Source organism: Onychomys torridus, chromosome 3 (genome assembly GCF_903995425.1).
Source record: "Onychomys torridus chromosome 3, mOncTor1.1, whole genome shotgun sequence".
Taxonomy (NCBI): domain Eukaryota; kingdom Metazoa; phylum Chordata; class Mammalia; order Rodentia; family Cricetidae; genus Onychomys; species Onychomys torridus.
This window is the reverse complement of record NC_050445.1, coordinates 77,240,735-77,262,224: the sequence shown is the minus strand read 5'-3', so window position 1 is coordinate 77,262,224 and position 21,490 is coordinate 77,240,735.

The following is a 21,490-nucleotide window of genomic DNA, read 5'->3' as shown; positions in this document are numbered from 1 at the left end:
CTTTTGGAGTTTCAGTTAAAAGATGAGCTACAATATAAATCTCTGATTAAGAAATGGCCTCAAAGGCAGCAACAGATCTGAAAGAACTTGTCAGTATTTTGAGGTGTGCACACTGCAGCTAAAATACAGGATATACAAAAGATTACCATTTCTGATGCAAGTTTTCTTAGACTAGTTAAAAAAGACTAAATAATAACATATTTTAAAACTTACTTTTCCTCCCCTTATGTGAAAAGCAAATGTCTTCTCTTGTCCTTGCTAACATGCCATTTTCAAAAAAAGTATAAAATAATTATTTGCATGTATGTCTAAAAATTAACATGTGTTAAAAACTTTATTTAGCTCAAAATCAATGAAAGACCCAGACAGATTAAAAATGGCTCAAACTAATAATTCAAAGTGCAGACAATTTATAAATCAGGAATATGGAAATGAATACAAAATTGTTTTTCCATAGGTAGAGGGATGATTGAAATGAAGGGAAAATTTCTCCATTTAGAAAATATTTTTGAAGAGATTTTTTAAAGAATCTTTACTAGTTTTGATAATTTTTATAATTTTAAAATAGCTTCCATTGAACTTGGAATTGTAGAACCCAAAGAGTATGATTTAGTTTTTCTACTGTGCCTCAAATTTTTCTTTATATCATAAGCAAATGCGGGCCTTTGTGGGTCAGAGCACAAGGAACTGAGTTCAGATCCCTAGCATCTATGTAGAGAAATAGGAAGGTACAAGAATATGTGCATCACCTGTAAAATACCTGCACATACTGTGAGGAAACTGAGACAGGGGAATTATTGGAACCTGCTGGCTGCCATAATGACTGTAAGTTCAGTTAAGACTGTCTCAAGGAAATATACTGAAATGTACTAGGGCAGGATATTAAATGACTTCAACTGTCATCTGTGCATATAAATGATCATTATGGTATTTTGAGTGAAAATTACCCCCATAGGCTCATAGGGATTGGCACTGTTGGGAAGTGTAGCTTGTTAGAGTAGGTGCAGACTTATTATAGGAGGTATCACTGTGGGGGTATGTAGGAGGAAGTTTCCTGTCCCATCTGCCCAGTCCCAAATATCCACTCTGAGGCTTAATATTAATTACAAATTCTTTGCCAATAGCTCGGGCTTATTACTAACTAGCCTTTACATTTTAAGTTAACCCATATTCCTTATTTACACTTTGCCATGTGGTGGTACCTTTATTAACATGGCATGTTCATCTTCTTCTCCTTTTGCAACTGACTGGTGACTCCTGACTCTTCCCTTCCTCATCCCAGCATTCTCAGCTTGGCTTTCCCACCAAACTTTACACTGTTCAGCTATTGGCCAGTCTGCTTGTTTATTAAACCAATCATAGTGACATACATTCACTCGGTGTGAAGGAATATTTCACAGCAGGGGTGGGCTTTAAGGTTCCAGAAACCCAAGCCAGGCCCAATGGCATTCTCTTCCTGCTACCTGCTGATTCAGATATAGAACTCTCCCTTACTTCTCTAGCACCTTGTCTGCTTACATGCCACCATGTTTCCCACCATGTCAATAATAGACTAAACTTCTGAACATGTATGAACAGCTCTAATTAAATAGTTTTGTTTATACGAGTTTCCATGGTCATGGTGTCTCTTCACAGCAATAGAACACTGATTAAGACAAGCACACACACATACATGTACACACACACACACACACACACACACACACACACTCACACACACACACACTCACACACACAATCAGTTGTCATGAGCAATAATGCCAGCATTTATGTCTGCTTTGGTTGTTTGGGTTTGTGTAACCAAAACATTACACAGAACTTTAGGGCATTCCTTAAAGACTGATTGCTCTATCCCAGATAAGGACATGTATTTCATCAGGGCCCTAACTTAATTATAAAACAAAAAAGCTAAACTTTTTAAGTTGGATGCAGTGGAGCATGTTGGAATGAAGGAGAAAGTGGAAAGACTTCAGTAATCTCACTCTATTCCTTTTCTGCCTCACAACTCGCCTTGTATCTAAGCTATAAAAATAAGTGTGAGTTCCGTTATCTAACACAGTTGTACTGACACAGTACTGGATTACTTTAATGTCCAGGGATACATTTTTAAAATTGTTTTAAAATACTTATAAAAAAATGTTCTAGTTCAACCATTTTTAGGTGTACAATCCAGTAGATCATTTGCCATCCACTTTCTTTTTAAATCCCAGATGTCTCTGATATGACAGCTAAGGAGAAAGACACGTTTTTTTTTTTTTTTTTTTAAATAGACTACATAAAAAAAAAGCTTCTCTTCAATAGATGTGTCTTTTAAAACTTACACATATCACTAATATATTATCATCTGAGATCTTTCAAACATTATTAAAGCCAGGCCTGAAAAACTACTCTGAAATATTGTAAATTTACCAAAGCTCTAACGCTTGCTTCCAAGTAAAAACAAGTTCATCGTACATAACTACTCTTCAAAGTATCCTCAGCATGCCTTTTGCTGGATAATACTGAACAATGAATATATGATTAAACAGCAACATATAATACAAAGCCAAAACTCTCAGAGACAGCATGTGTGAGTATCCTTCTTCATAATGACAATTCTGGCTCACTTCAGCTGAGTCATATTTGGAACTTGCCATCATTCTATGAAGCTTTTTGCTCACTATTTCCTCAGTAAATCATTTTACTTCTCCCTAGAAACTTTTCCCACAATCACTGTCTATTTCTATTGATTTTTATCATTTCTCAATATGTTTCTACTCAGCATCATAATTTTTATTAAAATTACATGTGACAATAGAGCACATATTTGGGGCAAGGATTTGCCTCTCACAACAATCCCAACAAGAGGAGAGCTGATAATCCAGCCTGCCCCAATCTTGGACTTGAAAGTAATTTTATAGTAAAAACAAACTTGATTCATTCCTGTTTATGATTAAATCTGTTTCTCAAGAATTTGACTATGCCCCACCTGTAACCTCAACAACAAATGACTGCATACTGCGTGGTCCATGAAAAGACATCTATGTCTTTATTTCAAAGAGTTGTTATGACTACCTAGCTATGACAACCTTTTTGTGACTACCTTGCAACCATGTCTTTGTTTCAGGAGGTTTTTATGACCGATTTGTCATGCTTATGTTGTGTGACCCCACCTATTTCACCATCAAATTTCCTTCTGGAAACCCCCTATCCTGAGCTATAAAAACCCTTCTCTCTTCCAGGTCCAATGCTGATTTTTTGAACTATGCTTCAGAGAGAGAGAGGCCATGTACATAAATAAGAAAGCTTGTCAGGCAGTGGTAGCATATGCCTTTAATCCCAGCACTCAGAAGGCAGAGCCAGGCAGATCTCTGTGAGTTCAAGGCCAGCTTGGTCTACAGAGCAAGATCCAAGACAGGCACTAAAACTATGCAGAGAAACCCTGTGTTAAAAAAAACAAAAGAGGAGGAGGAGGAGGGGGGGTGAAGAAGAAGAAGAAGAAGAAGAAGAAGAAGAAGAAGAAGAAGAAGAAGAAGAAGAAGAGGAGGAGGAAGAAGAAGAAGAAGAAGAAAAGCAAGCAACCTTGCTTTACTCAGTTTGGCCATGGTTTGGGTCAGTGGCCATTCTCCTCAAATCTGTGAGGTTAGCAGAGTGGCATATTACAAATTTTTAATTGTGAGAAATGTGGTCATTTTTTCCTATAAATGGGTTTAATGGCTGTCTGTCTGTTTTAGCTCATACCTCCTTCTCCCTGAGTCTTTCTTGTTAATGCTTTGTTACTTAAACTTGAATTCCTATAATACTTAAATATCTAAGTGTTACTAATTGCTATTGTCCTCTGGTTTTTCCTTTCTCATTGAATTGGCCAATCCCATAGAGGCTGAGCCTTAGCCAGTGAGTAACAACCAATCTTTCCCTCACATTTTGGTAAAAGACAGAGGTTGCCTAGGCTATGAGTGCTGCTACTCACTAGCATGATCTGGGGCATCCTGTCCTTTTTTTTTCCAAAAAGAAATTGGCTTGCCAAGCCATTGCCATTTTGTTCCTGCATTTCTGTGAATAACATTAAGACTTGTCTTTTGCAACATAAATGACAAAATTGAGCTTTTGAAGCTATTATGTGACTGAACTTTAACTGATAGACATATGGTTTGTTTCTTCATACAGACTTTTAAAAAATATATTTAAATGCATGTTTGTTGGTGTGTGTGTGTGTATGTGTGTGTGTGTGTGTATTTGTGCAGGTATGCCACATATCCATGGGAAGATTAGAGGACCACTGGTTCATTCTTGACACTTCATAGTATCTAGTCATCAGGCCCTCATGACAGAGCCTCTATTCATTGAGCAATTTCATCATCTCTTTACAAAAACTTTTATTATATGCTGCAACCAGGGACTGACAAGAATAAAAAAAATGAATAAATTCAGGCCTCATGTGGTACAATTTTGCATACTGTTGAACATGGCTAAGTCATTTTCATGACAGGTCTTGATTGGAAAAGCTCTATTTAAGGAATTCATAGGCAGTTTTTCTCTTTGAAGAAATATCTTATGGTGGGGAAATTTCTTATGGCATTATCAAACTGATCTTTATACCATGGTCAGGAATGATAAAGAGAACCAATCCCCATTGCCTTTTATTGAAAGCCCTGATCATTGATGAGATGATCTCAAATCCAAGTCTTCAAGTCCAGGGATACATGTAGTTCACCTGTGCCCTTGAATGCTCAGAAACATTTGGTACTGAGATATGCATTTAGGTCAACCTGCATCTGATGAGTGTTACTTGTCATTGAAATTGTTAGATTGTAGACTGGAAGTCACACAGCTCTGTATTTATAATAACTGGGTTTGCATAACAGCTCCAGTCTAACAGACTTCTTTGTGTCAGAAAATAATAATAACACATCCCATTTGTGACAGTGCATTGAGGAACTTTTCTACATCTCATTTGTGACAGAACATTGAGTGACCTCTCTACCCCTCATCTCCAAGGTCCCACATTGCTTCCTTAGAGTGCAAGACCCCTGCCTTCTTCCCATACCCAAGAATCAGAGATATCCTGCAGCATGTACTGTGGAGAGTTCTTCAACCATTTCAAGGAGGTGAGGTCCTGAGGGAATGTGTACTGTTAACACATGCATGGTCATGTCAAGGACCCCCATGCCTCAGACCCATGGGAGTGGATAAGCCTTCCCCTGTCTATGTGCACATGTTAACGATGTATGCAGAAGCTATCAACCACAGGATCCCCCATACAGGTGACTACAAGCAGAAACAGCTCTGTAAGAGACTTCCTACTAAGATTAGCTAAATCTGCTTCCTAGTTCATCCGTGTACAATAGATGCACCTCCTCATTCAGCTGTATGTGAGAAATCTGCCTCTTCACGCAGCAGTATACAAGAAATGCACTGAGTTCCTGGTACTCCTGGTATCTCTCCACCAGAGTGCATAGTCTGCCCAGTCTAGGCTTTCTATGTCTGTTCCTGTGTGTCTGTCATTTATTTACTCCTTCATTGACCCAGTCAGGTCAACCCCAAAGCAGTGCAGGCTAAAGCAAACCATGTGATGTGGAATTTTTCAGCTCTTCTTTTGAAACCTATATGTAACTCTGTCATTTGGGCCTGAACTCTCCTCAGAGCACTTACTTCTATAGGAATATTAGGATGTCTTTGAGAATAATGGATCCTTTCTCAGCTCTTGTTGAAGTGGCTTTGGGGGCTGGGGTGGGAAAGTTTAATGAACACAAAACTTAGCTGGTGGCTTATGGGTTTTTCTCTCATGAAGCCCACAGACAATATATGGTAAGGTTTAGAGAGAAGTTTATCATTATAGATTATTTTATTCAAGTTTTAGCAAGAGAGAGGGAGGGAAGGATGGAGAGCAGAAGTCTTCTATAATAGTAAGTGTTCCAGGAAGTACCATTGAGATGCAGTTTGGGGGATATTTTGGAGAAGCTAAATGAAGCATATAAAGACTGATTTGTTGCTGAGCAGTACAGTTGGACCCACTGTGTGTCCAGGTATGTTTTCTCAGGTTCTGTCATGGAGCTAGAAGAGACAGAAAGGGCCCAGGAAACAGAATTCTCCTCAGTCATCTCTGGCCTCCAGCATGGATGTCCTCAGAACTTTTGCGTTGGGGTTCCTGGCACACTGTTCATGCTTCTCTCTTCTGTTCTCATCATTGTCTGTCTGACGGTAGCATTAAGTATTCTTCTGATAAACCTGGTACTTAACAGGAGATCCTGTGTCTTCTTTGGGCTCTAAAACCAAACATTTTCAGATGAGTATAAGCACTTTATATATTTTTGTCCAACAATTTTCTGAAAAGATAGAGTGGTATAAATTGTTAGCAAGATAATATAAAGCTGATTTCTTTTTATGTCAGAGTGAGATTTACAGTGAGGATTTGAACTGGATTTGGAAAAAAAAAAAAAAAAAAACCTCCTCAGCTCATGAATTTTGTCTAAGGAATAATGTATTAAATGCAAAATAGCTGGGTTTCAGTGTTGGCTATTGTACAGTCTTGGACACACAAGGCCTAGCAATTTTTATGATCACACACACACACACACACACACACACACACACACACACACACATCTTCAAGAAAGTGCTCTGTGGCTGGCCATGATGGTATACACTTATAATCCCAGCATGTAGTGGGTAGCCACTCCAGCCTTGGCCTGGAAGTTCCAACCCCCATTGAGGCTTCGGTAATGGTCACGCCCACAAGGCAGGGCTGAGAGAGGATGCTGAAGATCCAGGATCCAAAGGAGATGGATCTCTTGGTGCCTGGACCCTGGACACTGGAGGTAGACCAAGCAGAGTTCTCCAGAGAACACCACCAGACTGCGTCATATCTTTGCCAGACCCCACAACCTATCCTTTCATTTGTAAGTTACCCCACAAAATAAACCTCCCTTTTAACTACGTGGAGTGGTCTTAATAAATTCACCAATACCAGCACTCAGACTAAGCCAGGAAGACAGCAAGTTTGAGGCCAGCCTGAACTACACATTGAAGTCCAGGCCAACCTAGGCTTTCAAAGGCTCTGTCTCAATAGATAGAAATAAACACAAAATAATAGTATCCTTGAATAACAAAAGCATTGTTGTTGATGTCAGAAGCATCAATAAGATAACAAGACAAGGCACTTGTGGAATGTAGAGGGGCAAATACAAATCCAGAAAATTAGTTTGCTTAATTTGGGGACTAGGATGAGAAAAATGCCCACAGGGATTTTCATTAGCACAAACAGCTATAAAAGTCAAGTTCAGAACAAGTTTTGCTCCCAGGTGCAAGAGTTACCAGGAAGACACCCACAATTGTGTACGCATGTTAATTCGTGGTGCAAGAGTTACCAGGAACTCTAGGGCACCCCACATTGTGAGTATATGCTAATGAGGAAATTTGAATCCCCTTTCTGGGTTCTTAGTCTTGTTCATAAAAAATGTATTTTTTAATATAGCAAGGTAACTTTATTCAAAATAGTCATCTTACAGGTTGGATACACTGTTAAACATGACAGCAAGCTATATAAGTAAAAGATTATTCAAATCCTCCAGTTATTGCTTGGGGTTTCCTTTTATTCAGTTCAAGAGAAGGAGCAGCTTGGGTACTAAAGGGCATAACATAGGTGGTTCTCCGTTTTGATAGACAGGTTTGCTTATTCCCATGATGCATCTGACTTTAATCACATTTATGCACAATTGTGAATAGCCATAAGTTGGTAAATATAGGTTCTTCCCTAAAAGTTCATTCAGAGGACATAGTTTGCCTCATTGCTCATACATTCAAAACCAGGTTAGGCAAGATTGTCATGTACTCTCATACCTGGACATAAGCAGGAAGATACAGAATTGAAACTGTCCAAAAAATGGGAGTTTTTGAAGAGAGAAACTTATTCCATTGTTTGGAGTTACCAATGGGTTGCTGGGTGTATTAGTAGAAACTGGGTATGTGTATTGCCTAAGCCAGGAGGAGTCTTGGGGTGCTAAACTGTTCTTTATATATGTCTCCTTCAAAAGTATTCAAAACTTACAGCAACACCTTAATCTCTGTGACAGATACTTAAAATCATAGTAAAATAATGAGCTAATATGTATTTCATAGTCTCTCTCTCTCTCTATCTATCTATCTCTATATATATATGTGTGTGTGTGTGTGTGTGTGTGTGTGTGTGTGTATTATAGCTAGTATGTGTACATACATAGTACAAAGATAGGCCACATTTCCTAATTTATCACTCAGAACAAATTTCTAAAGTCAAATTCATTCATTTGGAAACATAAAATTTGAATCACATCCAGGCTGGACAAGGAATTCTAACAGAGGGAAAAGAGGCCCAAGAGCAGGCACAAGAATCAGTGACTCACTCATTCAACACTCAGGAGTTTTATAAAAATACTAAGCTGAAAGCTATAATATACGTGCTAATTTCAGCTATTTCTCCCAGCATTCACTCCCTCAACTCTATTTCCCCTCTCCACCCTGATCATCCAGTTCCCATCTTGTCTTTACCTTCCCACCCCCAGTCCACCCATAAAATTTATTTTTACTTTACAGGGAGATCCATGTGTCCTTGCTAATTCCTTCCTCTATGTCTAACTTCTTTGGGTCTGTGTATTGTAAGTTGATTAACCATTATATAATGGCTTGTGGAGGGACCCTTAGACTTCATTGCTGGCAAGGAAATGATCCACATAAATACGAGAATGAAACTCAGTTCAGCCCAATATTTTGGTACCAGTGCTGGACCAAGAATTTGAGAGTGTGACATCAGCTCATACATTTTTGCCATATTTAAGCACTGGAAAAAGTTTTCAGATAACAACTCAATGATGTGAGTACAACAAAGCTTAAGACTTCTTCACACTGAAGCTCTTTACAAAGTACATATGGCTTCCTATGAAAAGTGGGTTCTTGTAGACTTAAGAAACAATGTTCAAGATAAGGGTCTAGGGAGAATTACAGGTCCTAAAATAATTGAAATCACTTAGGCTGTTGAATAGTACAAATGACATCTCTCACAGTGATGAGTTTTATGGCCTAGAAGTAATATTCAAAATTTTAGGGGGAAGGGTATGGAATAAGTAAAACACAGATTCCAGATGATATTGGCAGTGCCTAGTTCATAAGACAGCAAAGGATCACAAAGTTGTAAACTATATCCATTCCCAGCATCCCAGAAGACAGTTTAATCATCACTCTCCTTTGAAGGATTGTTTATGAGTTTCTGGCTTCTCCAGTTCTTACCTGTGTACACAAGCACTTTTTTGCCTTCTACAATGACTAATATCCACATACAATGAATACATACCATATTTATCTGTCTGGGTCTGGATTTCCCCACTCAGGATTAGTTTTTCAAGGTCCATCCATTTGCATGCAGAAGTCATTTTTTTTTTAACATCTGAGTAGTACTCAACTGTGTAAATATACCATATTTTATTTATCCATTCTTCTGTTGGGGGACATAGAGGTTGTTTTCAGTTTCTGGCTATTAGCAATAGAGCAGCAATGAATATGTTTGAGCAAGTGTTGTTGTAGTAGGATGGAGCATCCTTTGGGTATGTGACCAAGAATAGTACAGCTAGATCTTGAGGTAGATTGATTCCTAAAATTCTGCGTAACATCATAATGATTTCTTTAGTGACAATAAAAGTTTGTAGTCCCACTAGAGATGGAGGAGTGTTCCCTCTGCTCTACATTCTGGCTAGTGTTAGGGAATATTATTTTTAAATGTGTTGCATTTTTTCCTACTGCTTTTATTAACCATTCAAAGATGTGTTTTATTAGATAAAATTAATCTGCAAGCAGGAAGCTCAGTCAGCAAGTAGCTGATAGGAAGTGATAAGGAAGAACCAAATATAACAAAGGTTTTTTAAGTGGTGGCTGAGAGAAGGACTGGGGTTTCTGGAAGATGCCAGCACAGGGAGAAGGTTAACTACTTTCTATTGAGCCTTTCTGAATGAGCAGAATTCCATCTAAACCATTGGATGATGAGTTCTTTAGATTTATATAATTTCCCTAAGTAGCTTTGAAAGAGCCAGTGCCTGAGGGAACAGAATCCCCTCAGGCTGCAGCCCTTGCAGCTGAACCACTACTGATAGCAATGGAGTTGAATTCTCTGACTAGGATAACTGTTGCTTAAGGGCAGCCAATGTAGATAATAAAAAACAGATAACATTTAACAGGTATACCAACCTGCAGCTTAAATTCCATAGTGCCTGAGAAAGCTTATAAAAACCAAAAGGACACAACTCCTTTAAAAGGTACTGCTGTTCAGCAGGCAGTGGTAAATAAAAATAGCAAGCTAAATACAAACTGCCTGTGGCAATGCAGGTACCTACTTCCTACAACTATGAAGGTTGAATGCAGTTCCAGGTTGAAGGTAGGCTCTGTATCTCTAGATTTAGGCTGGGCCCTCCCTGGTCAGGCACCTCTGACTGGTCCTCAGTCTTTAGCCTTGGCTTTCACAACTGGAGAGCAGGGTAACCAGCCAAGAGATGCTGTCTATGGAGGATCAAGTGTAGCTTAGCAGTCTAACATTTGGTCATTTGGTCAAAAAAGGCTAAATAGTACAAAATAAAAGAGGTCCAGATGGAAAAAAAAAAAAAACCTCTAAAGAGGTTCCAGTGTGTTTTACAATGAAGGTAGGCTTAAAAACGAAAGAAAGGGTGTATAATCTTAGAAAAATAATGAATAGTTTAAAGAATAATAAAGCCTTTAGAGAGAGAGTAAAAGTAATATTTTAAGGAATAAGTCATGTATAGGTGGGAAATACACAGGGAGTCTGGATCCTGTACGTTATTTTGTTGATTTTGAATTGTTTGATTGTTGATAAGCAAAATGATAGCTGCTAAAAGACCTGGAACTGAAACAGGCACTGATAAAATAAACTAACCTATACATTTTAGTGATGCCTTAACTTTACAAAAGTCAAATAATGTATTTTTCAAATGGAAATAAAAATGCTTTGGAATTTTGTTCCCACAGGGGACAAGAAGCTGTGGATTCCTTCCACGTTAATATGGATCATGTTTGATCAAGCAAGACCTCCTAAAACATGACAGGTGATATTTATCAACAAAGGTAATAGCTGGTCTTCCCAGGACTTGGCCATTATCTCAAATTTTCTCAGGGAACCTAAAGATACCTGATCCAAAGACAGCAGGAAACAGTTTGGAGACCACAAAGCCCACATTCCCAAGAGCTGGGTTGTGGGAGGGTGTTGGTTATTTGGTGGGCTATGAATTTTTGTTATCATTTAGGGGAATATAGTATATTGATACAAATTTAAAGTTATTTTTGTCACACTGTATATATGTTTCTATCCTTGTTTAAAGGATTTTTATATATTGATATAAGTTTAGGGTTATTTTTGTTATATTGTATCTATATTTCTACTCTTCTTTAGGGTATTGTACCTATGCAATTCATTTAAAAATATATAAGTCAATATTATAGTTTTTAAGAGCTATTATTATAAACTATTTAGGATAATCAAGGAGCATAGGTAGGAATAGTTAGGAATTTATAACAATCAAATTTGTAGATATGTTAGGTATGTTTTCAAGATGATATAGAGATTTATTTTAGATAGATAGTCTTCAAATACTTCAAAGACGTATAGAATATGGCATTTTAAATGTTTTGTTAACCTAAGATTTTTCATGACAATGAGACACATCTGCTCCTGGCAGCACCACTTTACTTCAGAGAAGATGATGGGCATTGAAGAAACTCCTTATGGCCTTTCTTTCACTGTGGCAAGGTTAGCCACTGGGCAAAGAAACTGCTCTTGTCTTTGACTACTGACAATATAATGTGCAGACTGGACATGCAGAACACAGGGAAAAGACTGATGAACTTTGCCAAAACAAGGCAGGACAGTCCAAAATCCCTGCTTCATAGAAAAGTCTGCCAAATACTCTAGGTCTGTAGGCTGAAGATGAATACCCCAAAGTTGCTCAGGAAGTTGTTTACAATTCACTTCCTGTTTACTCAGGTAATATTATATCCTTCTGAGAGTCTTTGATGGAGATGAAGACTAGATAGTTATAGTTGCAGTTTTCATTAGTTATGATAGAAAGTAAATTATGTATAAAACTTTTGAAGTCACTAAGATGGAATGGATGGTCAAGTGCATTCTCTGAATTTGCTGAATTTAAATGGACTGAATATTGTAAATTAATTCTTACTTGAGAACTGTTTTGTTGTATGTAGCTATACTATGTTAAAGTTAAAACATTTTTATTTAGACATAAATGGGGAAATATTGTAGAATATTATTTTAAGGTATGTTACTTTGTTTATGTTGCATTTGTTTAACTCTGTGAAGCTGTGTTACTGTGCCTGTCTAAAACACCTGATGGTCGAATAGAGAACTGAATGTCAGACAGCAAACAGGAGAAAGGATAGGCAGGAATGGCTGACAGAGAGAATAGATAGAAGGAGAAATCTGGGAGGAAGAAAGAAGTAGCCAGAGAAGAAGGAAGGCATCAGTGGCCAGCCATCCAGCTACACAGCAAGCCATGGAGTAAGAAACAAAGAAAGGTATACAAAAGTAGAAAAGGAAAAGCCCAGAGACAAAAGATAGACGGGTTAAGTTAAAGTTGTGAAAAGCTGACAAGAAACATGCCAAGCTAAGGCTAGGCATTTACAACTAAGAATAAGCCTCCATTTGTGATTTATTTGGGAGCTTGGTGGCGAGTCTCATGAAGGAGCAAAAACAACAAGCTAGCATGACATACATTTGATATAAGCCATTCTGAGAGGTGTAAATAAAATTTCATAGTTGTTTTGATTTTCATTTCTCTGATAGCTAAGGATGTTGAACATTTCTTTAAGTGTTTTTCAGCCATTTGAGTTTTCTCAATTGATAATACCCTGTTGCAGTCTATATCCCATTTTAAAATTGGGTTATTTTTTTTTATATCTAGTTTCCTGAGTTTGTTATATATTTTGAATATTAGACTAAATGTGGATTTAGATGTGGAATTGGTAAAATCCTTTTCCCATTCTGAAAGCTGCTGTTTTGTTCAAATGACAGTTTCCCTGGCCTTACAGAAGCTTTTCAGCATCCTGAGGTCCCATTTATGAATTCTTGACTTTAGTTCCTTTGCTATCAGTGTTCTGTTCAGGAAGTAGACTGTGCCAGTTGGTCCAAGGCTATTCCTCATTTTCCTCTTCTATCATATTCTGTGTACTTAGTTTTATGTTGAGGTCTTTGATACATTTGGACTTGAGAGATAAGTATGGATCTATTTGCATTCTTCTACATACAGACATCCAGTTTATTAACACAATTTGTTGAAGATGCCATCTTTTTTTTTTTCAGTGTGTATTTCTGGCTTCTTCACCAAAAATCAGGTGTCCATAGGAGTATAGATTTATGTCTGGGTCTTTATTTCAATTTTACTAGTTAATGGGTCTGTGTTTGTGGTAATGTGATGCTGGTTTTATTACTATAGCTTTGTTGCACAACTTGAAATTCGGAATGGTGAAGCCTCCAGCAGTTCTTTTATAGCTTAAGATTGTTTTAGCTATCTTGTGCTGTGGATATCAATCGCTCTGTATGTTGTGAATGTGTTGCTCTGATTTGGTTGATAAAAAAAATGCTGATTGGCTAGTATCCAGGCAGGAAATATAGTATAGGCAGGACATAGAGAGGAGAATTCTGGGAAGAGGAAGGCTGAGTCAGGAGACACTGCCAGTCACCATCATGAGAAGATGTAAAGTACCAGTAAGCCACAAGCCATGTGGCAACTTATAGATTAATAGAAATGGGTTAATTTAAGATATAAGAACTAGATAGCAAGAAGTCTGCCACAGCCATACAGTTTATAAGTAATATAAGTCTCTATGTGTTTACTTGGGTCTGAGTGGATACAGGCCCCGGTGGACTGGAGAAATCTCCTACTACAATCTTGGGTTTTTTTCTTTTTCCAAATGAAGTTGAGAACTGTCCTTTCAAGGTGAAGAATTGTGCTGGAATTTTCATGGGCATTGCATTGAATGTATAGTTAGTTTGCTTTTGGTAGGATAGCAAATTTACTGTGTTAATCCTACCATTCCATGAACATTTGAGTTCCTTCTATAGTCTGATACCTTCTTCAATTTCTTTCTTCAAAGACTTGTATTTTTATCATATAAGCCTTTCACTTTCTTGGTTTGAGTAATCACAAGATATTTTATATTATTTGAGGCTTGTGAAAGATGTTGTTTCCTGAATTTCTTTCTCAATCTATCATTTGTATATAGGAGGACTACTGGTTTTTGTAATTTTATATCCAGCTACTTTCCTGAAAGTGTTCATTAGGTATAGGAGTTCCCTGGTGGAGTGTTATAGAGTTACTTATGTATATTATCATATCATCTGCAACTGAAGATACTTTGACTTCTTTTCCAAGTTGTATCCCCTCAGTCTACTTTACTTGTCTTATTGCTCTAGCTAAAACTTCAAGTACTATATTGAGTAAAAATAGAGAGTGGACAACCTTGTATTTTTCCTGAATTTAGTGGAATTGCTTGTGTTTCTTTCTATTTGATTTGATATTTGCTATGGGCTTGCTATAAACTGCCTTTAGGATGATTAGTATGTCCCTGTATCCCTAATCTCTCCAGGGCCTTGATCATGAAAGAGTGTTGGATTTGGCAAAGGCTTTTTCTGCATATAAGGAGAAGATCATGAGCTTTTTATTTAGTTATATGGTGGATTACACTTATTGATTTTTATATATTGAACCACTCATGAAATATCTGGGATTGAAGCCTTTTTGATGTGCTCTTGGATTCAGTTTGCAGTATTTTATTGAGTGTTTTTGCATATCTGTTCATAAGGGAAATTGATCAGTAATTCTCTTTCTTTGTTCAGCCTTTATGTGGTTTAGTATCAAGGTAACTGTGGCCTCATAAAATGAATTGGATAATATTTCTTCTGTTTTTAGTTTGAGGAGTATTGGTGTTAATTCTTATTTGAATATCTGGTAAAAATTCTGTGCTAAAACCACCTGGACCCACTATTTTTATTTGTTTGTTTGTTTGTAAGACTTTTAATGACATATTCTATTTCATTAGGGGTTGTAGGTATGTTTAAATTGTTTATCTGATCTTGATTTAACATCACTTACTGGTATTTATTGAGAAAATTATTCATTTCTCTTAGATTTTCCAATTTGGTAGAGTACAGGTTTTTTAAATATGACCTTATTATCCTTTGTATTTCATTAGTGTTTGTTATTATGTTCGTGTTTTGTTTATGATTTTGTTAATTTGAATATTCTCTCTGTGTGTATTTTTTGCTAGTTTGGATAAGGGTTTTTCTATCTTGTTGATTTTCTCAAAGAACAAACACTTTGTTTCATTGATTCTTTGTGTTGTTCTCTGTATTTCTATTTTATTGATTTCAGCCCTGAGTTAGACTATTACTCGCTGTCTATCCCTCTTGTGTGTGATTACTTATTTTTGTTCTAGACCTTTTAGGTGTGTTGTTAAATTGCTAGCTTGAGTTCTCTCCAATTTTTTTTTCATATAGGCTTTTAGTGCTATGAACTTGCTTGCCTCTTAGAACCACTTTCATTGTGTCCTATAAGTTTGGGTATGTTGTGTAATCATTTTCATTGAATTCTAGAAAGTCTTTAATTTCTTTCTTGTATCTATTTTGACCCCTTTTACATGCAGTTAGAGAGTTGTTCAATTTCCATGAGTTTGTAAGCTTTCTGTTGTTGCCATTGACTATATCAAGCTTTAATCTGTCTTGGTCTGAAAGGATGCAGAGTTATTTAAATTTCTTGTATCTGTTGAGACTTGCTTTGCATTCAAGCATGTGGTCAATTTTGGAGACAGTTCCATGAGATACAGAGGAGGAGGTACATTCTTTTGTGTTTGGATGAAATGTTCTGTAGATATCTATTAGATCTATCTATTTGGTTTATAACACCTGTTATCTCCTGTATTTCCCTGTTCAGTTTTTGTTTAGATGATCTTTCTATCAGTGAGAGTGTGATATTGAAGTCTCCCACTGTCAATATTTGAGGGACAATATGTAATTTAAGCTGTTTCTTTTACAAAGGTGGGTATCCTTGTGTTTGTGGGATAGATGTTAAAAATTGAAATGTCAACTTGGTGGATTTTTCCTTTATTGAGTATGGTGCTGTGGGATGTTTTGTATGTTAAATGTGTTGCTTCGATTGATTAATAAATAAAACATTGATTGGCCGTTAGCCAGACAGGAAGTATAGGCAGGACAATCAGAGAGGAGAATTCTGGGAAGTGAAAGGCTGAGGCAGAGAGACACTGCCAGCAGCTGCATGAATACCAACATGTGAGATACTGGTAAGCCACAAGCCATGTGACAACTTATAGATTAATAAAAATTGGCTAATTTAAGATATAAAAATAGGTAGCAAAAAGCCTGAGCCATTAGGCCATACAGTTTATAAATAATATAAGTCTTTGTGTGTTTACTTGGGTCTGAGGGCCACAGGAGCCGGGCAGGAAAAAGGATAACTCAGCTACAGTATGTATTGTCCTTCCCTATGTTTTTTAATTGATTTTAGTTTGAAGTCTATTTTATTATATATTAAAATGGCAATAACAGCCTGCTTCTTAGGTCTATTTGCTTGGAATATCATTTTCCAACATATTACCCTGAGATAATGTCTATCATTGATGTTGAGGTGTGTTTATTTGATGCAGCAGAAGGACAAATCCTGTTTTTACATCTATTCTATTAGTCTGCATCTTTTTATGGAGAATTGAGATCATTGATATTGAAATATATCAATGGCCAATGATAGTTGATTCCTTTTATTTTGTTGTTGCTGTTATTGGTAGTGGTGGTAGGGGTGTGTGTGTGTATGTGTGTGTGTGTGTGTGTGTGTGTGTGTGTGTGTGTGTACTTCCTTTCTTTTCATTTTGCTGGTCTGTCATTATTTATTCCCTGTGTTTTCCTTGGTGTAATTAACCTCCTTAGGTTGGAATGTACCTTCTAGCTCCTTTTGTAGAGCTGGATTTGTAGCTAGATAGTGTTTAAATGTGGCTTCATCATTGTATGTCTCTAATTTCTCTGTTGATAGGGATTAATAGTTTCACTGTGTATATTAGTCTGGATTGGTATCTGTGGTCTCTTAGAGTCTGTAGCACATCTGTTTGGGCCCTTCTGGCTTTTAGACTCTCCACTGAGAAGGCAGGTGTAATCCGGATAGGTCTGCCTTTATATATCCCTTGGTCTTTCCCCACTGCAGCATTTAACATTCTTTCTTTACTCTGCATATTTAATGTTTTGATTATTATGTGGCAAAGGGGCTTTTTTTCTAGTTCAAACTATTTGGTGCTCTGTGTTCTTCTTGTACCTTTACAAACATTTTCTTCTTTACATTAAGAAATTTTCTTCTATGATTTTTAAAAAAAATATTTTCTGGGCCTTTGAGCCGGGGTCATTCTCCTTTCCTGTATTTCTACTATTCTTACATTTGGTCTTTTTGTACAGTACTTTTTGTGTCAGGAACTTTTCAGGTTTAACATTTTGTTTATCTGAGATACTCATGTCTTCTGTCATATTTTCAATGCCTGAGATTCTCTCTTCTATCCCTTGTATCTGTTTGTGAAGTTTGCCTCTGTAGCTCCTGTTAAAATTCATAAATTTTTAATTTCCAGAATTCCCTCACTTTGGGTTTTCTTTATTGACTCTATTATTTCCATTTTAGGTCTTGAACAGTTTTATTCATTTCCTTCCACTCCTTGTTTGTATGTTCTGGGAAATTTTAATGGATTTATTAATTTCTTCTTTAAAAACTTCTATTATCTTCATACAGGTGGTTTTAAATTGATTTTCTTGTGCTTCAGCCATGATGAAATATTCAGGACCTACTGTGGTAGGATCACTGGGCTCTACTGGAAACATTGCTGAGACAGTTATTGATTGTGTTTTTACATTGGCATCTTGGCATTTGAATTGGGTTGATGATAGGGCTAGGTTTTGTTTTTGTTGGGTGGGTGTTTTTTTGTCTTGGTTTCTGTTTCCTCTTTTGGAGAGTGTGATGGCTGTGAGTTGCCTGGTGGAAATTTTTTTTGGACCTGATAGTTGTACCCACTGGGGGTTCCAGTCAAAATATGTTTCTGGATATTGGAAGCTGACAGTTAGGAATGGGGCAAGGTTAGGTGTCTAAAGGCATTTACAGAAGGGAGGAGAGCAGCAAAGAACTGTTCATTTCATCTCCTTGGAATGGGGGAAAACAGTGAAAAGGTTTCCGCAGAGGCTCTGCTATAGCACTGGGGATGAGGCTAGAGGGTTTGGATCTAGAGGAACGAAAGAAGAGGGGAAGGTCTACAGTGTACCTTCCTGCCTCCTAGGACTGGTCTGTCGGTTATCAGAGAGTGTCTCTTGGAGTTGGGGGCTGGGGTACAGCAACAAGTAGAGAGAAGGATGTTAGGAGGGGAAGGTCTATAGAATCCCCAGGATTTGGCAGAGGAGAAAGGGAGATATGGCTGGTGATCTGTTGCAGAGATAGGGATGAGACTAGGGCATTGGGTTTGGAAGAGAGGAGAGTGTGGTGAAGGCCTTTAGTTAGCTCATTTGTTTCACTGGCCTGCTCAGCTGCTGTGTTCCCAGGGAATGCATGCTGGTGCTGGGGACTGAGGTCCTGGGATAAGTTTGAGGAAAGAAAGTTGGAAATGATCTTTATTTTGTGGATGGGGTCAGAGAGGAAAGAGAGACTGAAGCAGGTGTGTGGTGGGTATTGTGTTCCCTGAAATATTGTGTGTTCCCCAAAGTAAACATATCTGGGGTCAGAGAACAGACAGCCACTAGAACAAAGCCAAAAATGGTGGCTAGAAAATAGGAAGAGTAAGCTATAGCAGAAGTTGGGCGGTGGTGGTACACACCTTTAATCCCAGCACTTGGGAGGCAGAGCCAGGTGGATCTCTGAGTTCAAGGCCACTTTAGAAACTGCTAAGCATGGTGACCAATCCCTTTAATCCCAGAAACCCAACCTTTAATCCCAAGGAATGGGGGCAGAAAGAGAAAAGTATATAAGGCTTGAGGACCAGGAATTAAAGGAGAAAAAAGCATGTAGTTAGTTAAGCTTTGGAGCAACACAGTTCAGCTGAGATTCAATCTGGATGAGGACTCAGAAGCTTCCAGCCTGAGTAAACAAGATCACCTGAGGAACTAGCAAGGTGAGATAGCTGTGGCTTGTTCTGTTTCTCTGATCTTCCAGCATTCACCCCAATAGCTGGCCTCGGGTTTGAGTTTTATTAATAAGAACACTTAAGATTCCTGCTATACAGGTGGTCTACTACAAAGCTTGGATTGAGACTGGGGGTGGGGGCACTGCAATAATAAAAATATAAAACACATACCAAGTGGGAAGCTTTGGAACAATTTTGTTAGAGTTTGAGAAAAGCTGTGAATCTCAGCAGTCACTGGGAAGCAAGATAATACAGAAAAGGAAGAGAGAGGGCTATGGCTTTTGAGTTAGACCAGCATGTTTGTTCAGCACTGGAGTTGGAACTCAGAAGAGCAGACATCATCAAAAGAGTTGCAGGGCAGCAACTACAGAAGGCACTGAACAAAAAGGGCTTACGGGAAGGAAAAGTGTCTTATGTCTTTAAGGAGATAACGAGCTTTTCCATCACTTCATATATACAGGTGGATCAGCCTTACTGAGGGGACATCTCTTGGCTGGCTCAGCAATTAACAAAATTAGCTGGACTAACTCTCAAGGGGAGAGACAATGTTATATAATGTTTTAATCTTTGAAACAAATCAGAATATCACGTTTCCATGCAGAGCCAAAGGAAGGCTCCTTTGGAGAGAAGGAGCCTCAGTGACCTTTAGGGCTCCAGTAATGCAAAGGAGAACATGATTATACTGAATGGACTTACTGTGGTGGTGGAAAGTCCAACAATGAACTTGTTTATTGTTTCACCCGATGAAATAAGACAGCTCAACCAAAGAGAGGGTCCCTAAATCTGTCAGCTCTGTCTGGACCAAGTACACTGATAAGACCAAGAATGAACCCAAGAGGAGATGGGCAGATGCCAAGGCAGAAGTACATACCACAAAATAAAGAGCAATACAGCGTTACCAGAACCTAGCCCTTCTCCAACAGCCAGACCTGAACATCACTGAATGGAAGAAGAAGAAGAAGAAGAAGAAGAAGAAGAAGAAGAAGAAGAAGAAGAAGAAGAAGAAGAAGAAAACAACCTTATAAGTAACATCATGAAGAGGCTAGAGCCTTATATAGAAGAAATCAAAAATGAAGTGGAGGAACAGACAAACAAAAAATGGGAAGAACATTATAAAAACCTAGAGGAAAGGACAATTAAAGCAGAAGAAAACAATAAGTCCCTGAAAGAAAATCAGGAAAAAGCAATGAAACAGATGAGGGAAACAGTCCAAGACCTGAAGAGGGAAATAGAAAAAAAAATGAGGAAGACATTAGCAGAAGGAATGCTGGAAATAGAAAATCTGAGTAACTGAACAGGAACTTCAGATGCAAGTATAACCAACAGAATGTAAGAGATGGAAGAGAGGATCTCTGGTGTTGAAGATACGTTAGAAGAAATAGATTCATCAGTCAAAGAAAACAGTAAAACCAACAAAGTCATGACCCAAAATGTCCAAGAAATTTGGGAAACCATGAAAAGACCAAAATTATAATAATACGGATAGAGGAAGGAGAAGAATACCAACTCAAAGGCACAGAAAATATATTTAACAAGATCATAGAAGAAAACTTTCCCATCTTAAAGAATGAAATGCCTATGAAGATACAAGAAGCCTATAGAACACCAAACAGACCCCCCAAAAAAGTCCCCTCGCCACATAATAATTAAACAACTAAATGTACAGAATAAAGAAAGAATATTAAGGGCAGCAAAGGAAAAAGTCCAAGTGACTTATAAAGGCAAACCCATTAGAATAACACCCGATTTCTCCAGGGAGACTTTGAAAGCCAGAAGGACCTGGACAGATATAATGCAGACACTAAGAGACCATGGATGCCAGCCTAGATAAATATACCCAGCAAAACTCTAAGTCACCATAGATGGAGTGAACAAGACCTTCCAAAACAAACCGAGATTTAAACAATACTTACCCACAAACCCAGCCCTGCAGAAAGCACTAGAAGGAAAATTCCAACCTAAGGAAGGCAGATACACCCATGAAAACACAGGCAATAGATAACACCACAGCAGTAAAACCCAAAGAAGAGAAGTACACACACACTACTACCAAATAATAAAAATAATAACAGGAACAAACAATCACTGGTCATTAATATCCCTTAATATCAATGGACTTAATTCACCTATAAAAAGACACAGACTAACAGAATGGATATGAAAACAGGACCCATCTTTCTGCTGCATACAAGAAACATACCTCAAATTCAAAGAGAGACACCTCCTAAGAAGAAAAGGCTGGGAAAAAAATTTTCCAATCAAATAGTCTTAAGAAACAAGCTGGTGTAGCCAACTTAATATCCAGCAAAAT